General features: G+C 44.7%; 1 protein-coding gene across 1 annotated transcript in view; it reads left to right on the top strand.

Annotated features, from left to right (window-relative positions):
- The first annotated feature begins 17,765 nt into the window (after nt 1-17,765).
- BACH2 (BACH transcriptional regulator 2) overlaps nt 17,766-18,197 on the top strand; it is a 360,814-nt gene continuing 360,382 nt past the window's right edge. The window contains exon 1 of the mRNA XM_022552705.3: nt 17,766-18,187. The gene's annotated coding sequence lies outside the window, so the exon portion shown is untranslated. The remainder of the gene's footprint in view (nt 18,188-18,197) is intronic.

Below are 18,197 nucleotides of genomic sequence, written 5' to 3'. Positions count from 1 at the left end.
TGTATGTAAAGGTGTCGAAAGAAGAGTCAGGGCCTTAAAAAGGAACAAATTTCATTTGTTCCTGACATTTTTAGGAAACAGAAATTATGGGCATAAGCGGGTGTCTTGGTTGGGCCCCTCTCTGAGACTCAGCTCGGCTTGGATGTGAGAGGGCAGATCTCATCTCTCCCATAGATCCTCTGCACTCAGCTGCATTGCCTAGTTTTCCTGGGGTTGCACATACCCGTGTCTGACAAGACAGAGGAGGAGAGAGGAGAGTAACAGAGGCTACATCACAGGGAGCAACCTCAGAACCCCTGAGAGGAAAACAAAACAAAACCTCCTAAGCAATGAAAAAATCCATTGGGCTAGAAGGGTGGGCTGGATGACGCTACGAGGGCTGGGTATCAGGAGAGAATTGTGGTTTGGGTACAGTCTGAGGGTCTACCTGAAAGCTACAAGCTCTCCTTCCTAATCTCCCCTCCCTCCTCCAGCCCCTCCCAGGAGGGGGTGTGTGTAGGCATTTCCCCAGGACAGAGAAGCACATGAGTGAATGAGCAGAAGCCCTGGCGTGTATCAGAGGGCAGGGCTGGTCCGTGCCACCATGGGGCAGCGTGGGTTGTGCTGGCAAGAAACCTCAGCGAGGGCCAGACTGGCAGCCAGCACAGCAGAGGGCAGAGCCCCAGAAGCTGTGATGCCTAATTGTAAGTGTCAACTTGATTGGGCTAAAAGATGCCCAGGTAACCTGTAAAACATTATTTCTGGGTGTGCCTGTAAGAGGTTAGGATTTGAATCAGTAAACTGAGTAAAGAAGACCATCCTCCCCAATGTGCGTGGGCACCATCCAATCCATTGAAGGTCTGAATAGAACAAAAAGGCAGAGGAAGGGTGAATTTGCTCTTTCTCCTAGAGCTGGGACGCCCATCTTCTGCCCCTGGACGTCAGAGCTCCTGGTTCTTGGGTCTTTAGACTCCAACTCAATTATTCCACCGGCTTTCCTGCTTTACCAGCTTGCAGATGGCAGACTGTGGGACTTCTCAGCTTCCACAACCGCATGAGTCGATTCCTACAACAAATCTCTCTTAACTCTCTATCTATCTATCTATCATCTATCATCTATCTATCTATCATTTATCATCTATCATCTATCATTTGTCATATATTATCTTCTATCATCTATCTACTATGATCTATCTATTATCTATCTATCCATCTATCATCTATCTATCCATCATCTATCATCTATCTTTCTATCTATCATCTATGATTTATCATCTATTTATCTATCATTTATCATCTATCTATCTTCCATCTATCTATCATCTTTCTATCTATCTATCATCTATCTAACTATCCTCTATCTACCTAACTAGCTATCTTGTTCTTTCTGTTCCTCTCATGAATCCTGACTAATACAGAAGTTAAATGAGCTGCCTCCCTACGCACACTCTGAGCCGGAGCAGAGCTAATGTTTTGCCACCTGGCAAAAGAAGGCTAGGACTAAGGCGGCAGCTAAGTGGGTGATGTTCCACAGAGACAACAGAAGAAGTGGAGGAGATGAAAGCCCGTCACAGAGAACTGGAATCTCACCTTGCTCCTCCCTGCCTTAAAGTGACTCCCCCCCACCCCGCCCCGACAATGCAGGTCTGGTCCCCATGTTCACTCTCACCGAAATAAAAGGCACAACCAAAAGCAGAATAAACCAAATCTGAGAGCCAGGGAGACTAGAAAGCAATCTTTGGCATTTTCTCAACAATAAAGCATGAGTTTCCGTTTTTAATTTTGGGAAATTTCATATTGTGCAATTTACTATTTTTCCTAGAGCTGTCAGTACTATTTGCCATCCATTTGGCATCTGGACCAAACCCAAGCATTTACTTGCAGAGGCTACTTCCACTGGTTTGGGCAGCATTGTGTATCGGTTAGGAGAACAACTCTGGAGCTAGACTTCACGAGTTCAAATCCTGCCTCGGATACTTTTTTTTTTAAGCTTTCTAAGTCAGTTTATTGTAAAATTTTCATCCTAATTTGATTTTTTTTAAACATCTTTATTGGAGTATAATTCCTTTACAATGGTGTGTTCTTTTCTGCTGTATAACAAAGTGAATCAGCTATACGTATACATATATCCCCATATCCCCTCCCTCTTGTGTCTCCCTCCCACCCTCCCTAACCCACCCCTCTAGGTGGTCAAGGAGCACCAAGCTGATATCCCTGTGCTATGCGGCTGCTTCCCACTAGCTATCTATTTTACATTTGGTAGTGTGTATATGTCCATGTCACTCTCTCACTTCGTCCCAGCTTACCCTTCCCCCTCCCCGTGTCCTCAAATCCATTCTCTAGTAGGTCAGTGTCTTTATTCCCGTCCTGCCCCTAGGTTCTTCATAACCATTTTTTTTTTAGATTCCATATATATGTGTTAGCATACAGTATTTGTTTTTCTCTCTCTGACTTATTTCAATCTGTATGACATACTCTAGGTCCATCCACCTCACTACAAGTAACTCAATTTTGTTTCTTTTTATCTGCCTCGGATACTTGATGGGGGTACCTCTTTAGGAAAGCACTCCACTCCTCTGTGACAAGATTCCTGCTTCCCCAGGTGGTGGTGAAGATAAAACAAAGTGACCAGCCCTCCTGGTCTGCCCTGGACGGAAGGGCTTTCCAGAATGCTGGACTTGCATTGCAAAAACTGGGAAAGTCCTGGGAAAACTAGGATGTGTCGTTCACCCAAGGATAAAATAAGCTATTGCAGGTAAAGCACTAAGAACAATGGGTGCTCAACAAATGTTAGCCATTGATATTAGTGAACCCACTGCAAATGTGACTATTGCAATGGTCATTGCTTCCCCTGAACTTGGAGGTCTGGGACGAGTGTCCCGGTCTTTTCTAAAGGGGAAGATGTTTCTCCAGAGCCCTGGAATCACTGGAAACAGGGTAAAGATGAGGGTGGTGTGCCTGCGCTGAAAGCAAAGTCTGAGCACAGAGGGAGGGGGAGCCAGACTCTAGCCTCCGCTTCTGGCCTGAGATAATGCTGGAAGTGCCCTTCACGCTCCCCTAATGCCCTCCCCACTTTGCGATGGGTCCACCTGAGCCATGCTGGCTGTCTGGCTGGTCTGCGCTGGAGATCTACAGACAGAGCTTGATCTACTGAGTGAAGGCTTCTAGTCTGTAGAGTCAGATTTCTCTTCAGGACACCCTGAGTCTCCCCAGGAGTTCCCAGTGAATTTCTGAAAAATGAAAGGGCCTCCTGGGACGTTCCATTTCTCGCAGACCCTTCATACATTTTATCCCTGAGGGGCTTGTGAGTTTCCTCATTGTCTGGTCTCAAATATAGGGGAGAATGGTGTACATGGCGGGAGCACTTTAGTGCAGGCCTTAGGTACTTAGGGATTCTAGGCTGCCTGGGAGTGATCACGGGCAGCTTTTCCTCTTTAAACCTTGGCTCCCATATTTACCAAGTTGAGATAATAACTGCTAAGATTTAGGAAGCACTTACTATGTGCTGAGAAAGTGACATACAATATCTTAATTAATCCTCAGGACAAATCAAGGGGTGTGCAATTTAGGAATCCCATATTATTGAAATCTGAGGCACAAAGAGATGAAGTAACTTGTACAAGAGCACACAGTTTGCGAGTCCAAGAACCAGGTTCAAATTCGGGAAGTCTGGCTCCAGAACACTAGCTTTCAAAAAGGTATATTCTGACTCTATGCCCACTTCACTGGGTTGTTGTGAGAAATGAAGTAAAACATACAAAGATGCTTAGCAACTGACAAAGGATTAATCTCCAAAATATACAAGCAGCTCATGCAGCTCAATATCAATAAAACAAAAAACCCAATCCAAAAAATGGGCAGAAGACCCAGACATTTCTCCAAAGAAGACACACAGACTGCCAACAAACACATGAAAAGATGCTCAACGTCACTAACTATTAGAGAAATGCAAATCAAAACTACAATGAGGTATCACCTCACACCGGTCAGAATGGCCATCACCAAAAAATCTACAAACAATAAATGCTGGAGAGGGTGTGGAGAAAAGGGAACCCTCTTTCACTGCTGGTGGGAATGTAAATTGATACAGCCACTATGGAGAACAGTACGGAGGTTCCCTAAAAAACTAAAAATAGAATTACCATATGACCCAGCAATCCCACTACTGGGTATATACCTGAGAAAGCCATAATGCAAAAAGAGTCATGTACCACAATGTTCATTGCAGCACTATTTACAACAGCCAGGACATGGAAGCAACCTAAATGCCCATCAAGAGAGGAACGGATAAAGAAAATGTGGTACATATATACAATTGAATATTACTCAGCCATAAAAAGGAACGAAATTGGATCATTTGTAGAGACGCAGATGGACCTAAAGACTGTTGTACAGAGTGAGGTAAGTCAGAAAGCGAAAAGCAAATATTGTATATTAATGCATATATGTGAAGTCTGAAAAAACTGGTATGGATAATCTTATTTACAAAGCAGAAATAGAGACACAGATGTAGAGAACAAACGTATGGATACCAAGGGGGAAAAGGGGAGGGTGGGATGAATTGGGAGATTGGGATTGACATATATACACTATTGATACTATGTATAAAATAGATAACTAATGAGAACCTACTGTATAGCACAGGGAACTCTACTCAGTGCTCTATGGTGACCTAAATGGGAAGGAAATCCAAAAAAGAGGGGATATATGTATACGTATAGCTGATTCACTTTTCTGTACAGCATAAACTAACACAATATTGTAAAGCAACTATACTCCAATTAAAAAAATAATAAAAAAAGAATTTATCAAATTAAAAAAAAATACGAAGATGCTTAGCATATAATAAGCACTGAATAAATATTGGTTTTATTTATTTTTTAAGGGTGGAGGGCTGAAAAGATAGTCAAGATAAATGGTTCAGCATCAGCATAATCTTCATTCACATACAATAATAGACAGTGAGTCTACTAAGCCAGCCTGACAGTGTTAGAAAAATGTAACCAGTATTTATTGATCATGTATTCAGTGACTATCACTATACAAAGAACTTGGGGTGGAGCTCTGAGTGAAACCAGACACTGTTTCTACACTCCTGAAGTTTACAGCCTAAAGAAAGAGATTAAAATTGAACAAATCATTCCACTCTGAAAAGAGGAAACAAATAAACAATCCAAAAACTAAGTTAAGAAAACAATTCCATTCACAATAGCATCAAAAGAATAAAGTACTTAGGAATAACTTAACCAAAAATGCAAAGACTTGTACCCTTGAAAACTGCAAAATGTTGCTGAAAGAAATTTTAAAAGACATAAATGAATGGAAAAGCATCCCATGTTCATGGATTGGAAGACTTAATACTGTTAAGATGTCAATACTACCTAAAGTGATCTACAGATTTAATGCAATCCCTATTAAAATCCCAATGGTGTTTTTTGCAAAAAATAGAAAAATCCATTCTAAAATTCATATGAAATCTCAAAAGACCCTGAAGAGACCAAACAATCTTGGAAAAGAAGAATAAAGTTGGAGGTGTCACATTTCCTGATTTCAAAACTTACTACTGAGTTGGCCAAAAAGTTTCCAAAGATGTTACAGAAAAGCCCGAACAAACTTTTTGGCCAACCCAATACAAAGCTACAGTAATCAAAGCAACGCTGTACTGTCATAAAGACAGACACAGAGACCAATCGAATAAAATAGAGTATTCAGAAATAAACCCTTGCATACATGGGCAAATGATTTTTGACAAGGGTACCAACATCATTCAATGGGGAAAAGATAGCCTTTTTAACAGATAGCATTAGGAAAACTGGATATCTATATGCAAAAGAATGAAGTTGAATCCTTACCTTACACAATATACAAAAATTAATCCAAAATGGATCAAATACCTAAACATAAGAGCTAAAACTATAAAAACTCTTAGAAGGAAACATAGGGGAAAACTCCTCGACATTGGATTTGGCGATAATTTCTTGGATATGACACCAGAAGCACAGGCAACATAATTGAAAATAGATAAATTGAACTACATGAATTAAAAACTTCTGTTCATCAAAGGACACAATCAACAGAGTGAAAAAGCAACCTAGAGAATGGGAGAAAATATTTGCAATTTATATATCTGATAAAGAATAAATAAAATACCCTGAACATATAAAGCACTCCTACAACGCAACAACAAGGAAACAAATAATCTGATCAAAAAATTGGCAGAGAACTTGAAAAGACATTTCCCCCAAGAAGATATACAAATGGCCAACAAGCACATGAAAAAGTGCTTAAGGTCACTAATCATAAGGGAAATGCAAATCAAAACCACAGTGAGATACCACCTCACACTCATCAGGATGGCAGCTATCAAAACACAAAAACAAAAACAACAAGTGTTGGCAAGGATGTGGATAAACTGGTACCTAGAGTAGTCAAATTCATAGAGAAAAAAGGGAGAAGAGAGGGTGCAAAGGGCTGAGAGGAGGGAAGAAAAGGGAGTTGATTCTGGATACAGAGTTTCCATTTTGCAAGATGCAAAGAGTTCTGGAGCTGGATGGTGGTGATGGTTGCACAACAATGGGAACGTACCCAACATTACTGAACACTACACTTAAAAATATTTAAGATGGTAAATGTTATGTGCATTTTACCACAATTTAAAAAATACATTTAAAAAGAGGAGTGGAATATAAATGTAATGAATGCTGCAAAGGATTGGGTCCAAGGTACACATAAAGCAGCTCTGACCTGGGGGGGTCGGGAAAAGTTTCAGTAAGTGCAGAGCGGGATGAATAGGAGTTTGCTGGGGAAGAAAAGAGGCAAAGAGAACAGCATATGCAAAGTCCTTGTGAGGTGAGGGATCGTCATTCACTTGGGATGCTTTATTAATTATCCACGAGGTACAAACATTTGTTTTCACCTGGTTATTTCTCCTTTTTTTTTAAAAAAAAACTGAGACATAACTTACAAAGATTGCACAAATCTTAAATGAACAGCTCAATAAATTTAGTACCAACACTTTGAATCAAATAACAGTCAAAAGGAGTATTGTCACGCTTCCTTTCCCCCTTCCTGGCCCTTTCCCTGGAGGCAGTGGTGGGGCAGGGGTTGAGGAGACATCACCAGGGAGCTGGTCCAGATGGAAGGAGAACAAAGAAATGCGGCAACTAAATGCAACCAGGGATCCTGAATTGGATCTTGGACCAGAAAAGGAAAAGACGTTGTTGGGGCAGCTGGTGAAATTTGAATACGATCTCTGGATTGGCTGGCAGCAATGCTGACTTCCTGATTTCGATGCTGCATTGTGTGTAGGACAGAGTTGTTACCTTTTGAAAATACCCTCTGGTATATTTAGGGGTTGATGGGCATCATGCTGAAACTTGCTTTCAAATATTCAGAAAAAGAATAATAATAATGGGTGTGTATGTGGATATCTATAGATAGAAGGGGTGGGGGAGAAAGAGAGCGAGAACACACAAGTGTGTCAAAATATGAACAACTGGGATATCTCGGGGGAGGTGATACGGGAGTTCTGTGTATTAATCTTGCATGCTTCCCAAAAGTTTGAAATTATGTCCAAATAAGCTATTTTTCAAAGACATTCTCTATGATTGAAAGGAACCCACAGGTGAGGTTGAGGTCAAAAAGGAAGAGAAACATGCTGTCTATCACTGAATTTGAAACAGGAAAGTTTGAGAGAAAAGAATTTTTAGTGTTTCGTTTCTGCTCTCTCCAGAGTGAACTAGGCTATCCTGAAAATAACCCGCTAGAGATTATAATACACTAATAAGCAAACATTCTGATTCAGTATCTGCTTTGGATCGCACGAATTGGTCATCAGATATGGGAATCTGGGTCCCTTTCTCTGGATCACAGCCCAGCACGATCCCGAGACACTCCTAGACCAACCTTCACACCGCCCTTTCCAGCCTCAGAAAATGAAGGATGGAGGAAACTTACCAACAGGATTTGGCTGGCGATGACAGACCTGGGCAAAGCCGTAAATCCAGAGGGTGCTGAAGTGAAACTGGAACAAACACAGGGCCTCAGTGTTTTCATCCATCTGCAAAATCATGCAACACCCCATTTAAGTCTGGGCACGAGTCACCGGGTTTCCACACACACCTACCCTCTGAAGTGCAGTGAGGTGAGCCTGGGTGTGCGGTGCTGAGGGAGACTGCTTGTAGGAAGCATCTCCGGAAAATGGAGAGACAGACGAGGCCCAGAGCTCGGTCATCCATACAGGCACCGTGCCTGACGCATCCATGTGGGCGCAGGACAGCTGTGCTGACCAGCTCTCCGCTGTCACCAGCGTTCAGGTTGGATGCCCTTGTGTAGTTATATCACATAAACAGGTTTGTTTTTAAAAACAGATTAGGAACTATAAGTATAGTCATATATTTTGGGGGGAAACTGCTATAGAATTAGCGAACTCAGCTCTGTGCCCCTCAAAAACTCAGAAGCTGGATTGAGGAAAAATATTTCAAGTTCAAGTACATTTGTATTAGAATAAAATCATCAAGGCTTTCTTTTCATAGTCATCCAAAAATAGTCAGATTACTTCTGTCTACAGCCAGACTTTTTCAAGGTCCTTAAGCAAAGATGTAATGATTGGTGAAAATAATCAGTTTATTGACCACAAACATCTTTTTGAGGTGGGCAAAATGAAGAGATGGATATTTACATTTTATTTACTCATTTATCTATTTAAGAAAAAGCTAGGTATCACAACAAGCTTTGAGGGGGGAAAAGAGAACATTGTTAGAATTACGTTTTTTAGAAAGGGGAAAGGAAAGCAATAGTATTATTATTACTCTGATTATTATTACTATATTTTGCTTATTTGAGCGTTGAACTCATCACCTCCTTCCCTGTTTCCCAGGTGAAAAAAAAAAATCCAGCTCTCAACCTCAGTTTTCTTACTTCTTATCCCCAACTCTCATCCTGAAGCTTCAAAATCTTACCATTGTCCTTTCTTTGGTGACAATCCAGTTAGGTTTCAGGTTCCACTTTTCAGAGTAGATATCTGATAATCCTCCTTCTGTCCCCAAACTACGTTTAATGCTCAAAATGAGCACAAGTGTCTGCCTTTCTCCTGTCCACCCACAGCCACTCCTGCCTGCCTGGAGTTCTGGATTCTCGCCGTGTTTCCTCCTTCATATCCAGTGCTTCTGCCTTTATCTGCTCCATCCTTTCCAGCCTCTGAGAACAGCTGTGTTGGGGATGGGTGTGGGCAGGACAGGAATGGAGCAATCAGGAGGGGAGTTGGTCCAGAGACTGGACTGCCCAGCCTCTTTCTTCACACAGGTTCCTACCTCCCTGTCTCTCCAGGGACCCACTTTTCCCATTCATTCTCCCCTCCCCCTGAAGTGGGTCTAGAACCTCCCTGCTGTCTCCCTGGACCTTTTCTTGTCATGGGATGCTGTTCTCAGACCCCTTCTTGAAGAGTCCTCCTTGCTTTCCTTGATGTGTCAGTCTCTGGACCATCTCCCCTCCTAATCGCTCCATTCCTATCCTGCCCACACCCATCCTCAACACAGCTGTTCTCAGAGTTCCAGCCCTGGCCCTCCTTCCTTTTCACTCCACCACTTTCCAGAGTGATTTTTCCCTCCCCCTACATCCCAGGATTGGTTCTTCCCTCTGGTCGTTCCTCTCTCTCCCTCAAGTCCCTCATGCAAATGACCCCTACGTCTTGAATATCTTTCAATCCACCCCCTCCTCCTGGATTCAGCCCCACTCGCTGCCTTGGTTTGGGCTCCCATCATCTTGTCCCTGGATTTCTGCTATTGTCTCCATCTCCTCAGGCCCCTTCATGCTGCCAATGCTGTGTTCTTTCTAAAACCCAAACTGATTATGCCTCTTTGACAGCTGGAAACTGGTCATTGAAAGCCATCCAGCCAGACTCTCCAGTATCTCTGGGCAACTCTGAAGGCACAAGATAAACTCAGAGGATTTTCCTGCAGTGCATTAATTTTTTTTTAAAACATCTTTATTGGAGTATAATTGCTTTATAATGGTGTGTTAGTTTCTGCTTTATCACAAAGTGAATCAGTTATACATATACATATGTCCCCATATCTCTTCCCTCTTGTGTAATTTTAATCAAAGATTTTGAGTGTTGGAGAAGAATTTTAAAAATTTATTTATTTTGTTTATTCTTGGCTGCATGGGGTCTTTGTTGCTGTGCACGGACTTTCTCTAGTTGCCGTGAGTGGGGGCAACTCTTCATTGCGGTGGGCGGGCTTCTCATTGCGGTGGCTTCTCTTCCTGAGGAGCACGGGCTTCAGTAGTTGTGGCTCACGGGCTTAGTTGCTCCGTGGCATGTGGGATCTTCCCAGACCAGGGCTCAAATCCGTGTCCCCTGCATTGGCAGGCGGATTCTTAACCACTGCGCCACCAGGGAAGTCCCTGGGAGAGGAATTTATAATCCTGATGGTCACAAATTATTTTAAAAAGAGTTTATATTAAAATCAACTCATATTCACCATACAGAACAACAGAAGTTCAGTTTAATTTTTAACATATAACAGGAGACGTCAAAGACACTTTGTGCTTGGAGAAGGCCATTTGGGGCCATGTTCTGGGATCCCTAGCTATTAGCAACCTATTTCCTCTGTCATTACGAGCATTTCCCTGGAAAAGTTGAAGAGGCATTATGCCCTATGGATAAAATCAAATCTTCATGCTTCTGGTCCACGCCTACCTCTCTAGTCTCACGCTCTGCTGCTGACTATTATCAATACTTCTTACATTCTACAATTCCTGGACTCTCACTACTCCAATTTTCCTGCCAGGAATGACCTTCCAACCTCTGTGTCTGACAAAATCTCCTTGTCCTTCAGAATCAAGGAACCAAGGAATGTCTACAAGAAGGGAAGGCAGGCAGGTAAGTGATTGCTTGCTAACAGATACAAGGTTTTGGCCAATGAGAGGGGAAAGGAAGGAAAAACCTGTGTCTTGAAAAACTTGTCACCACAACAATGGCCCTTCCTCGCTGCAGTACCTGAGGGCTCCTTGCTGGCTGTCACAGCAGGCAGTTCCTCCCATAACTTTCTTTCTTTTTCTTTTTTTTTTTTTTTTTTTTTTTTGCGGTACGCGAGCCTCTCACTGTTGTGGCCTCTCCCGTTGCGGAGCACAGGCTCCGGACATGCAGGCTCAGCGCCCATGGCTCACGGGCCCAGCCGCTCTGCGGCATGTGGGATCTTCCCGGACTGGGGCACGAACCCGCGTCCCCTGCATCGGCAGGCAGACTCTCAACCACTGCGCCACCAGGGAAGCCCTCCCATAACTTTCTGATCTCCTTTCTTGACGTCATAACGTCTCACTCCTTCCTAACACTCCAACACATGGAAGCTTTGGTCAGACCAAAGTCCAGCCTCTGGGGATCCTTTTGTGTTGAATGTCCAGCCACTTTCCCTCCTCTCTGAATCCTTCCCAGCCTTGACGCTCAACTCAAAATTCCACCTTCTCGGTGAAAACCTTCCTCGCTGTTTCAGCCCTCATAAATTTTTTTCCTCTTAACACCTACAACACTTAAGTTCTTATTAGAATTTAATTATACACATCTTGAATTTTATAACTTTTATTGGCTTTCTTTATTACAGAAGTAATACATTTATATTAGAGAAAAAAATTAAAAACCAGTTAAGCAAAAAGAAAAACCACTCATAAGCTCTTCATCTTGAGGGAACTACTTTAACACTGTCTGTATATCCTTCCACACTTTTTTCTATGGATGCTTAGACAATTTTTCCACTTTGGGGATAATACTGCTTTGCAATTTAAAAAAATGTACTAATAAAGCATTGAAATACCAGTATACGTACTTCTTCAACATCATTTTTGATGAATCCATGATATTCAATTTTATATATGAGCCACCACTTATTCAGCTAATTCTCTGCTGTAAGGCATTTAGATTTTTCTATTTTCTTTTTGCTTTTATACCAAAAAAACCTTTCTGAATAGTCAATATTTCCAATAGTATAAATTCCAATAAATACAATCTCTATGTGAATAATTTTAAATATTAATTATGAGCAATAGATGAAATAATTAATAAAAGTAATTAAATATAAAATCACTGCATTTGTTAATTGTTTAACTTACGTTAGCTTTGACTCCCCACCTAAATTTAAGTTCCTTAAGGATAAGATCCAGTGTTTTCTAATTTTTCATCTCTCATCGGCACAAGAGATATTCAATTGTGCATAAAGAAGAATTAGTCTATTTCACTTAAATTTCATGTGGCATCAATTCTTCATTGCAATAGAAGATCTTGGGCTATGTTACCATAGATAATGATGTAAGAACATTTTTTCTTCTTAAGGACTATTTCCAAAGTCCTTTTTAGGAACTGAGGTGATCTTGGGGGAGATAAAGGTGGGATAAATAAGAGGGATGTGTCATTAAAAAGCAAAACGGGGGCTTTCCTGGTGGTGCAGTGGTTAAGAATCCGCCTGCCAATGCAGGGGACACTGGTTCGAGCCCTGGTCCAGGAAGATCCCACATGCCGTGGAGCAACTAAGCCCGTGCACCACAACTACAGAGCCTGTGCTCTAGAGCCCACGAGCCACAACTACTGAGCCCACGTGCTGGAACTACTGAAGCCCACGTGCCTAGAGCCCGTGCTCCACAACAAGAGAAGCCACCACAGTGAGAAGCCCGTGCACCAAAAGGAAGAGCAGCCCCCTGCTCCGCTCACCGCAACTAGAGAAAGACTACACAGCAACGAAGACCCAACGCAGCCAAAAAAAAAAAAAAAATAAAGCAAAAAGGCTGCCAGCCAAATTTAACAATAGCTAGAAGTAAAATTTCTGCATGATCCTAGTTACTCCGGAAAATTACAGTGCTCTCTAGTCTGGAATACACTGATTATTTTTCAAAACTTGTATGAGGTTTTATACAATGAGAAATAACTCTTCCTGGCAGTGGCATGTCCACAAAGACTCTAGCAGCAACCCTCAAACTTCGTCTGTGCTGCCCAGCACTCCTGCTACCTCGCCCTGCACTGGTCCACTTTTTCTCTCTCCTCCAACTCCAGCACCCATCCCTCCTCCACCATCAGCTGATCTCCTTGCTTCTGAGTCCCCTAAGAAAACAGAATCATTCAGATAAGGACTCTCAGCATCTCCTACCACCCCATACCAGCATCCCCGAGCATCCCCACCTGAGCTGCCTTCCCTCCTCTTGTGGGGATGAACTGGCCCCACCTGACTCAAGTACTTCACTCCAAAAGTTAACCACTCTCTCTTGGCTTCAACAGTTTCCCCTCTTGACTGGATTATTCCCACCAACAAGCTCTAATTTCTCTCATCGCCCTCTAACCATGTCCCCATTTTGTCTTTCACAGCAAAGCTCCTCTAGAGTGTGGTCCATATCCATTGCCTCTACATCCTCTCCTCCCAGTCTCTCTCAAATCCACTCCAGCCAGGGTGAGTCCCTACCACTCCCCTCCGTCAAAGACACCAATGCCCTCAGATCATTAAAAATCAATGGTATGTTCTCATCAGTAACAGCCACCAGCAGCACTGACACAGCGGATTACCCCCTGCTTTTCGAAACATCCTACGTTACTTGGCTTCTAGGATGCTACACTCCCCTCTCCCCTTCTCTCTCACTGGTGCTGTTTCTCAGCTACTTTGGCCAGATCTTCATTTTCTTCATCTTCTGACCTATTAATGTTGGCATGCCCCAGGTCTCGTCCTCAGACCTCTTCTTTTCTTCGCCCATGTTAACAGATTCTCTATGTTGATGACACAGAGATATCCATCTCTAGTCTGGACCTCTCTCTTGAAGTCTCAATTCCCACGTTTAATTGTCTGCTCGACGTTTTCACTTAGATGTCGACAGGCATCTGAAGTTTACTTTATCCAGATGCAAACGCTTCAACTTCCCCCCATACCTGCTCCTCCTGTAGCCTTCCCCATCTCATGAAACGGAATCTCTGTTAGTCAGTTATTTAGGCCAGTCTAGGGTTTCCTTTGACTCCGCTTTCTCTCACATCCCACAGTCGAATTGTCAATAAATCCTGTCTAGTTTACTTTGAATATATATCTAGATTCCATTTATAGCTATCATTACAGTCCAAATTACCATCCCCTCCCTCTTGGTCTATCTCAATAGCTTCCTAAGTGGTCTCTGTGCTCCCTCTTTTGTCCTCCCCTCGACTTAGCAAACGAAATGATCTTTTAGGAGTTGAGGCCAGGTCATGTTCTCTCTCTGCAGAAACCCCTGTAAATTTCCCCTGAACTAGAACCTACTGGCTAGCCCTCTGGCATCATCTCCTGCTACGCTCCTTCTTGCTCTTCTGCATCAGGCACTGTGGCCCCTTTGGTGTCCCTGGAGCATGCCAAGTCCAGTCTACCTCAGTCCACTCTACCTTTGCACCTGATCTTCTCCGTATCTGAAAAGCTTTTCCCTAGGATAGCTGCAGAGCTCATCCCCTCACTTCATTCGTATCTCTGCTCAAATGCCCCCTCATCAGGGACAACTTCTCTGACCCAACCACCCTACCTAAGAGTGGCCCCACCCCTGGCACTCCTGAGCTCCTATTTTATTTGATTTCATAGCACACTCTTCACCTCCAGATATTACAACATACAACTCGACATATATATATACATATATATATACATATATATACATATATATATATATATAGTCAGTTCATTTTCTGTCTCCCTCCCCCATCCCATCTCATCACTAGAATGAGAATTCTGCATGCCAGCTTGTAGAACAGTGCCTGCCACATATAGGTGGCTCAATAATTTTTGAACAAAACACCACTCAAAGCTATCCAGATTTCACCAGTTTCCCCAGGTGTCACCTGTGCAGTACTGAGCTGGGGTATTATGGTTTAGATACACTTGAAAACATCTGGTTTTGAAATCATAATCCTCAGTCATAATTCTGAGGAATTTGCCCAATGGGTAGAACTCAGTTTCTTCTTAACAGAACTTCCTTCAGTGCACTGGCTCCTCCTGACTTTGGTACCCTCCCTCTAAACATCTCACTCCATTCTCTCTCATCTGATGTTAACTCTGTCCTGCTGTGTCTCATTTATGCTTTGTCCTGCTACCTCGTTGAAGGTACCACATTTCAAATTCTGCCTAAGAAAACCCATTATATCTTCTCAACATCCTCAAATCCTATAAGAGGGTGCTGGAGAGCAAAAACATCAAAGACTTGGGAACTGCTCACTTCTTTCTTCTGTCTTCCTTTGCTCATCTTTTTGTTTCCTGCATATTTTAATCTTTCCTATTCTATTTGATAAAATCAAGGAGATTTATAGGGATAAAGTTTACTGACTTCAATGTTATGGTACAAATTATTGTCCCTGGAAATCGTATCCTGCCTTAGAAATGCATCACAGATGAAGCCCATATTCTGGATCAGCACACACATCTCATTATGTAGGGAAAAAAAAGTCTATCAGGAAATGTTGAATGTTGCAGGCACGGGAAATAAATTGACCTCTACACAAGTTACCGCCATGAATATACAGAGGGAAGGACCTGCATCTGTTTCACATTGTAAAAGCCTGAAGTGCCCAGAGAAGCACTGTAAACCCAGGGAATGGCTGGCAAATGTCCACGACGAGAGTGCTAAGGCCATCCACAGCCTAACTTCTGCAGCAGTTCTGGTAAAAGCGTCCAGTTCTTGATTTACCATCCAAATTTCATGTAATTCTGAATACGCTTTAGAGGCTTTAATGCAAATTACCCACTTCTAACTTTGAAAATGCAATAACGAACTCCCTACCAGACTTCCAGCTCCTCAAAGGCAGAGATTTTTTCTTAGTACAGCCGCAGAGGCACATAATTGCACTACTGGACGTGACCTTAGAGATCAGCCTGGCCTAGTTCAACCTCCCTGAATGACTAAATAATACAACCTATCATGGTTGCATTTGTTTTTTTCACCTGTAATTGCTGTCCCATTCCATACTTGAGAATTTCAAACTAAGAAAGCTCCAGTCTGAGTCTTTGGCAAATAGACTAACTGAAATGACCTAATAGCCTTTGTTGCATCCATCTGGGACCAGAAGCAAGGTGGCAACATGGGCTTGTGGTGCCCCCTTCCACGCCCTCTCCACACCCCATGCTGATGCACCCAACTCCATTCACAGCTGGGCGGCCACGGCCAGTTTGAAGAGAAATGAATTTACTGGACCCTCACAGGGTCTCAAGCCTGGATCTTGTGAGAAAAACATTTCTTGGCCCTACAAAAACGCAAAAAGTTATCGCATTGACACTCACATGCTTACAAGAATGAGGAATGCAGAAACATCACTGTTCATAAGACTATAAGAAATGGTCCCGTCAAGGCAGATCGGGGGTCATCAGGATCCTCTGCCCTTGCCCTGAGGCCAGTCAGGGACCTCACAAGCAGGGCGATTTGTCAAAGGGGGCACCAGACCCACAGTCAGGAGACTGAGGACCCCTCCTAACTCAGAGACCTCTGTTCATCTGAAAACTGGAGATGCTAGCAAAGGAAAACTCCCAGTGTGGGTCTCGACCTACCCACTGAATCTCTGCAATGCTGTTAGAAAAATTACCTTGGCATCTTCCGCTTCCCTTCCGCCATCGCTTAGCTTTCCACGCAGACGTTCAAAGTGGGGCCTTTTAAAACTCTGCCCTCAAACGAAGGTGGTTCAGAGCAACACTTTGGCTGATATCACGAGACTCCCAGGGCAGCGCTTCACTGCTTCCTCAGCATAGGCCAGTGCACATCTTATGGGGGGGGGAGGGGAATTTATGATCCTTCTCTCAGTTGAGCGAGCCAAAGTTTTATAATATTCATTAAAGATCAGCACCACATGTAAGAATACGGTACTGCCTGTACACAAGGCGCCCAAGTTATAGGTGTTCAGAGAACGTGGCCTCGACAGGCATAAAGTGGCAGGCACCAGCACTACGCTAACACAACCTTCTTCTATTGCAAATGTTCGTTCAGTCGAAGTCCTAATTTCTGTAAAACCCTTACTACCATCAAGCTTTCTTCCGACAGGGCAGCCACACGATGGCCTTAAAGTGCAGCAGCAACACCCTGGCGGCCTCCCGAGTGGGCGGCAGGGGGGAGGTTGGAACCCGTCAGGAGCTGAGGATTTGCAGCTGGGAGGTAGGCTTTTTAGTGAGCTTCGCGATTGCTCGCGCCCCTTCTAAAACCCTGGCGTGGGGACTTAGAGGCTCCCTCGGTGGGACAGGCCGAGGCCCTCCTGGAAAGGATTCAAACGTCAATATCAGTGTTAGGTCAGAAGCTGCTCTTCCTCGCCCCACCCCCTCCCAAGAGGGGGACCGGTCAGCTTCGAGGGGCCCGTGGAGCATCTTTTCCTGACCCTCCTGGGAAACGCTAGACAACCCCGGAATCCCAGGTCTCGAGGTCTGGCTCCCGTTCCTCGGTCTAGTGCCCTGGGCTCTGCCGCCCCTCCCCAGGTGCCACACCAGCCCTCACCTCTCCTCCCACCCCACTAGCCCCCAGCCCTGGCCTTTCAAGGCTCCTGCGAGTCGCGGGCAAGGCCGGACCGAGCCGGGCGGCCGGCGGGCCCTGAGCAAGGGGCTCTCCAGGCCGCGCGGCCGCACAAAGCGGGGAGTGCGGCGGCGGCAGCGTGAGGCGCGCCCCCTCCCGCGAGCGGGCCGAGCGCGCGCCCGCCCCCCGTCCCCCGCCCCAGCCCCCGGAGCGCCATTCGCGGAGCGGTTTACGCTAGTCGCCGGGCGTACGGCGCCCCAGCGGCCGGGGAGGTGCGCTGCCCGGCTCCCGTAAAGTTATTGTGAATGGGGAGCGGGTGACGTCAGCGCCGAATGTCAACAATGTAGCGATTGAGAGTGTGGGCGTTCCGGGGAGAGCGGGAGCCGAGCGGCCCGGAGCAAACAGCGCCGAGCAGCCGCCGCCTCAGCAGCAGCAGCAGCAGCAGCAGCGGCAGCAGCGACCGTGCACGCCCGGGCTGCGGTCGCAGCAGCGCTAACGCGAGCGCCCGCCGCCGCCCTAGTCACCCCGCCTGCCCACTCCCGCTGCCGCCGGGCTCTCGCTTTCTCCCCGGCCTCCCCTCGACCCTTCCCCTCCCCCTTCCCGGCACACTCGGGGGGCTGGGAACGTGCTGCCATGTGATGCGCGTCCTCTCCGCGAGCTTTCGGTGACCCCCCTCCCAGGCTGCGGACCGGGAGGACGCGGGGAAGAGGAGGCGGAAAAGGACGCAAAGTTCTCTGGCGAGGTGAGTCCCC

This window comes from Delphinapterus leucas, chromosome 12 (genome assembly GCF_059928025.1).
Source record: "Delphinapterus leucas isolate spDelLeu-1000000601 "Yukka" chromosome 12, BTC_Dleu_Yukka2, whole genome shotgun sequence".
NCBI classification, from domain to species: Eukaryota; Metazoa; Chordata; class Mammalia; order Artiodactyla; family Monodontidae; genus Delphinapterus; species Delphinapterus leucas.
The sequence above is the reverse complement of the archived record's forward strand: the minus strand, read 5'-3'. Positions and strand labels throughout refer to the sequence as shown.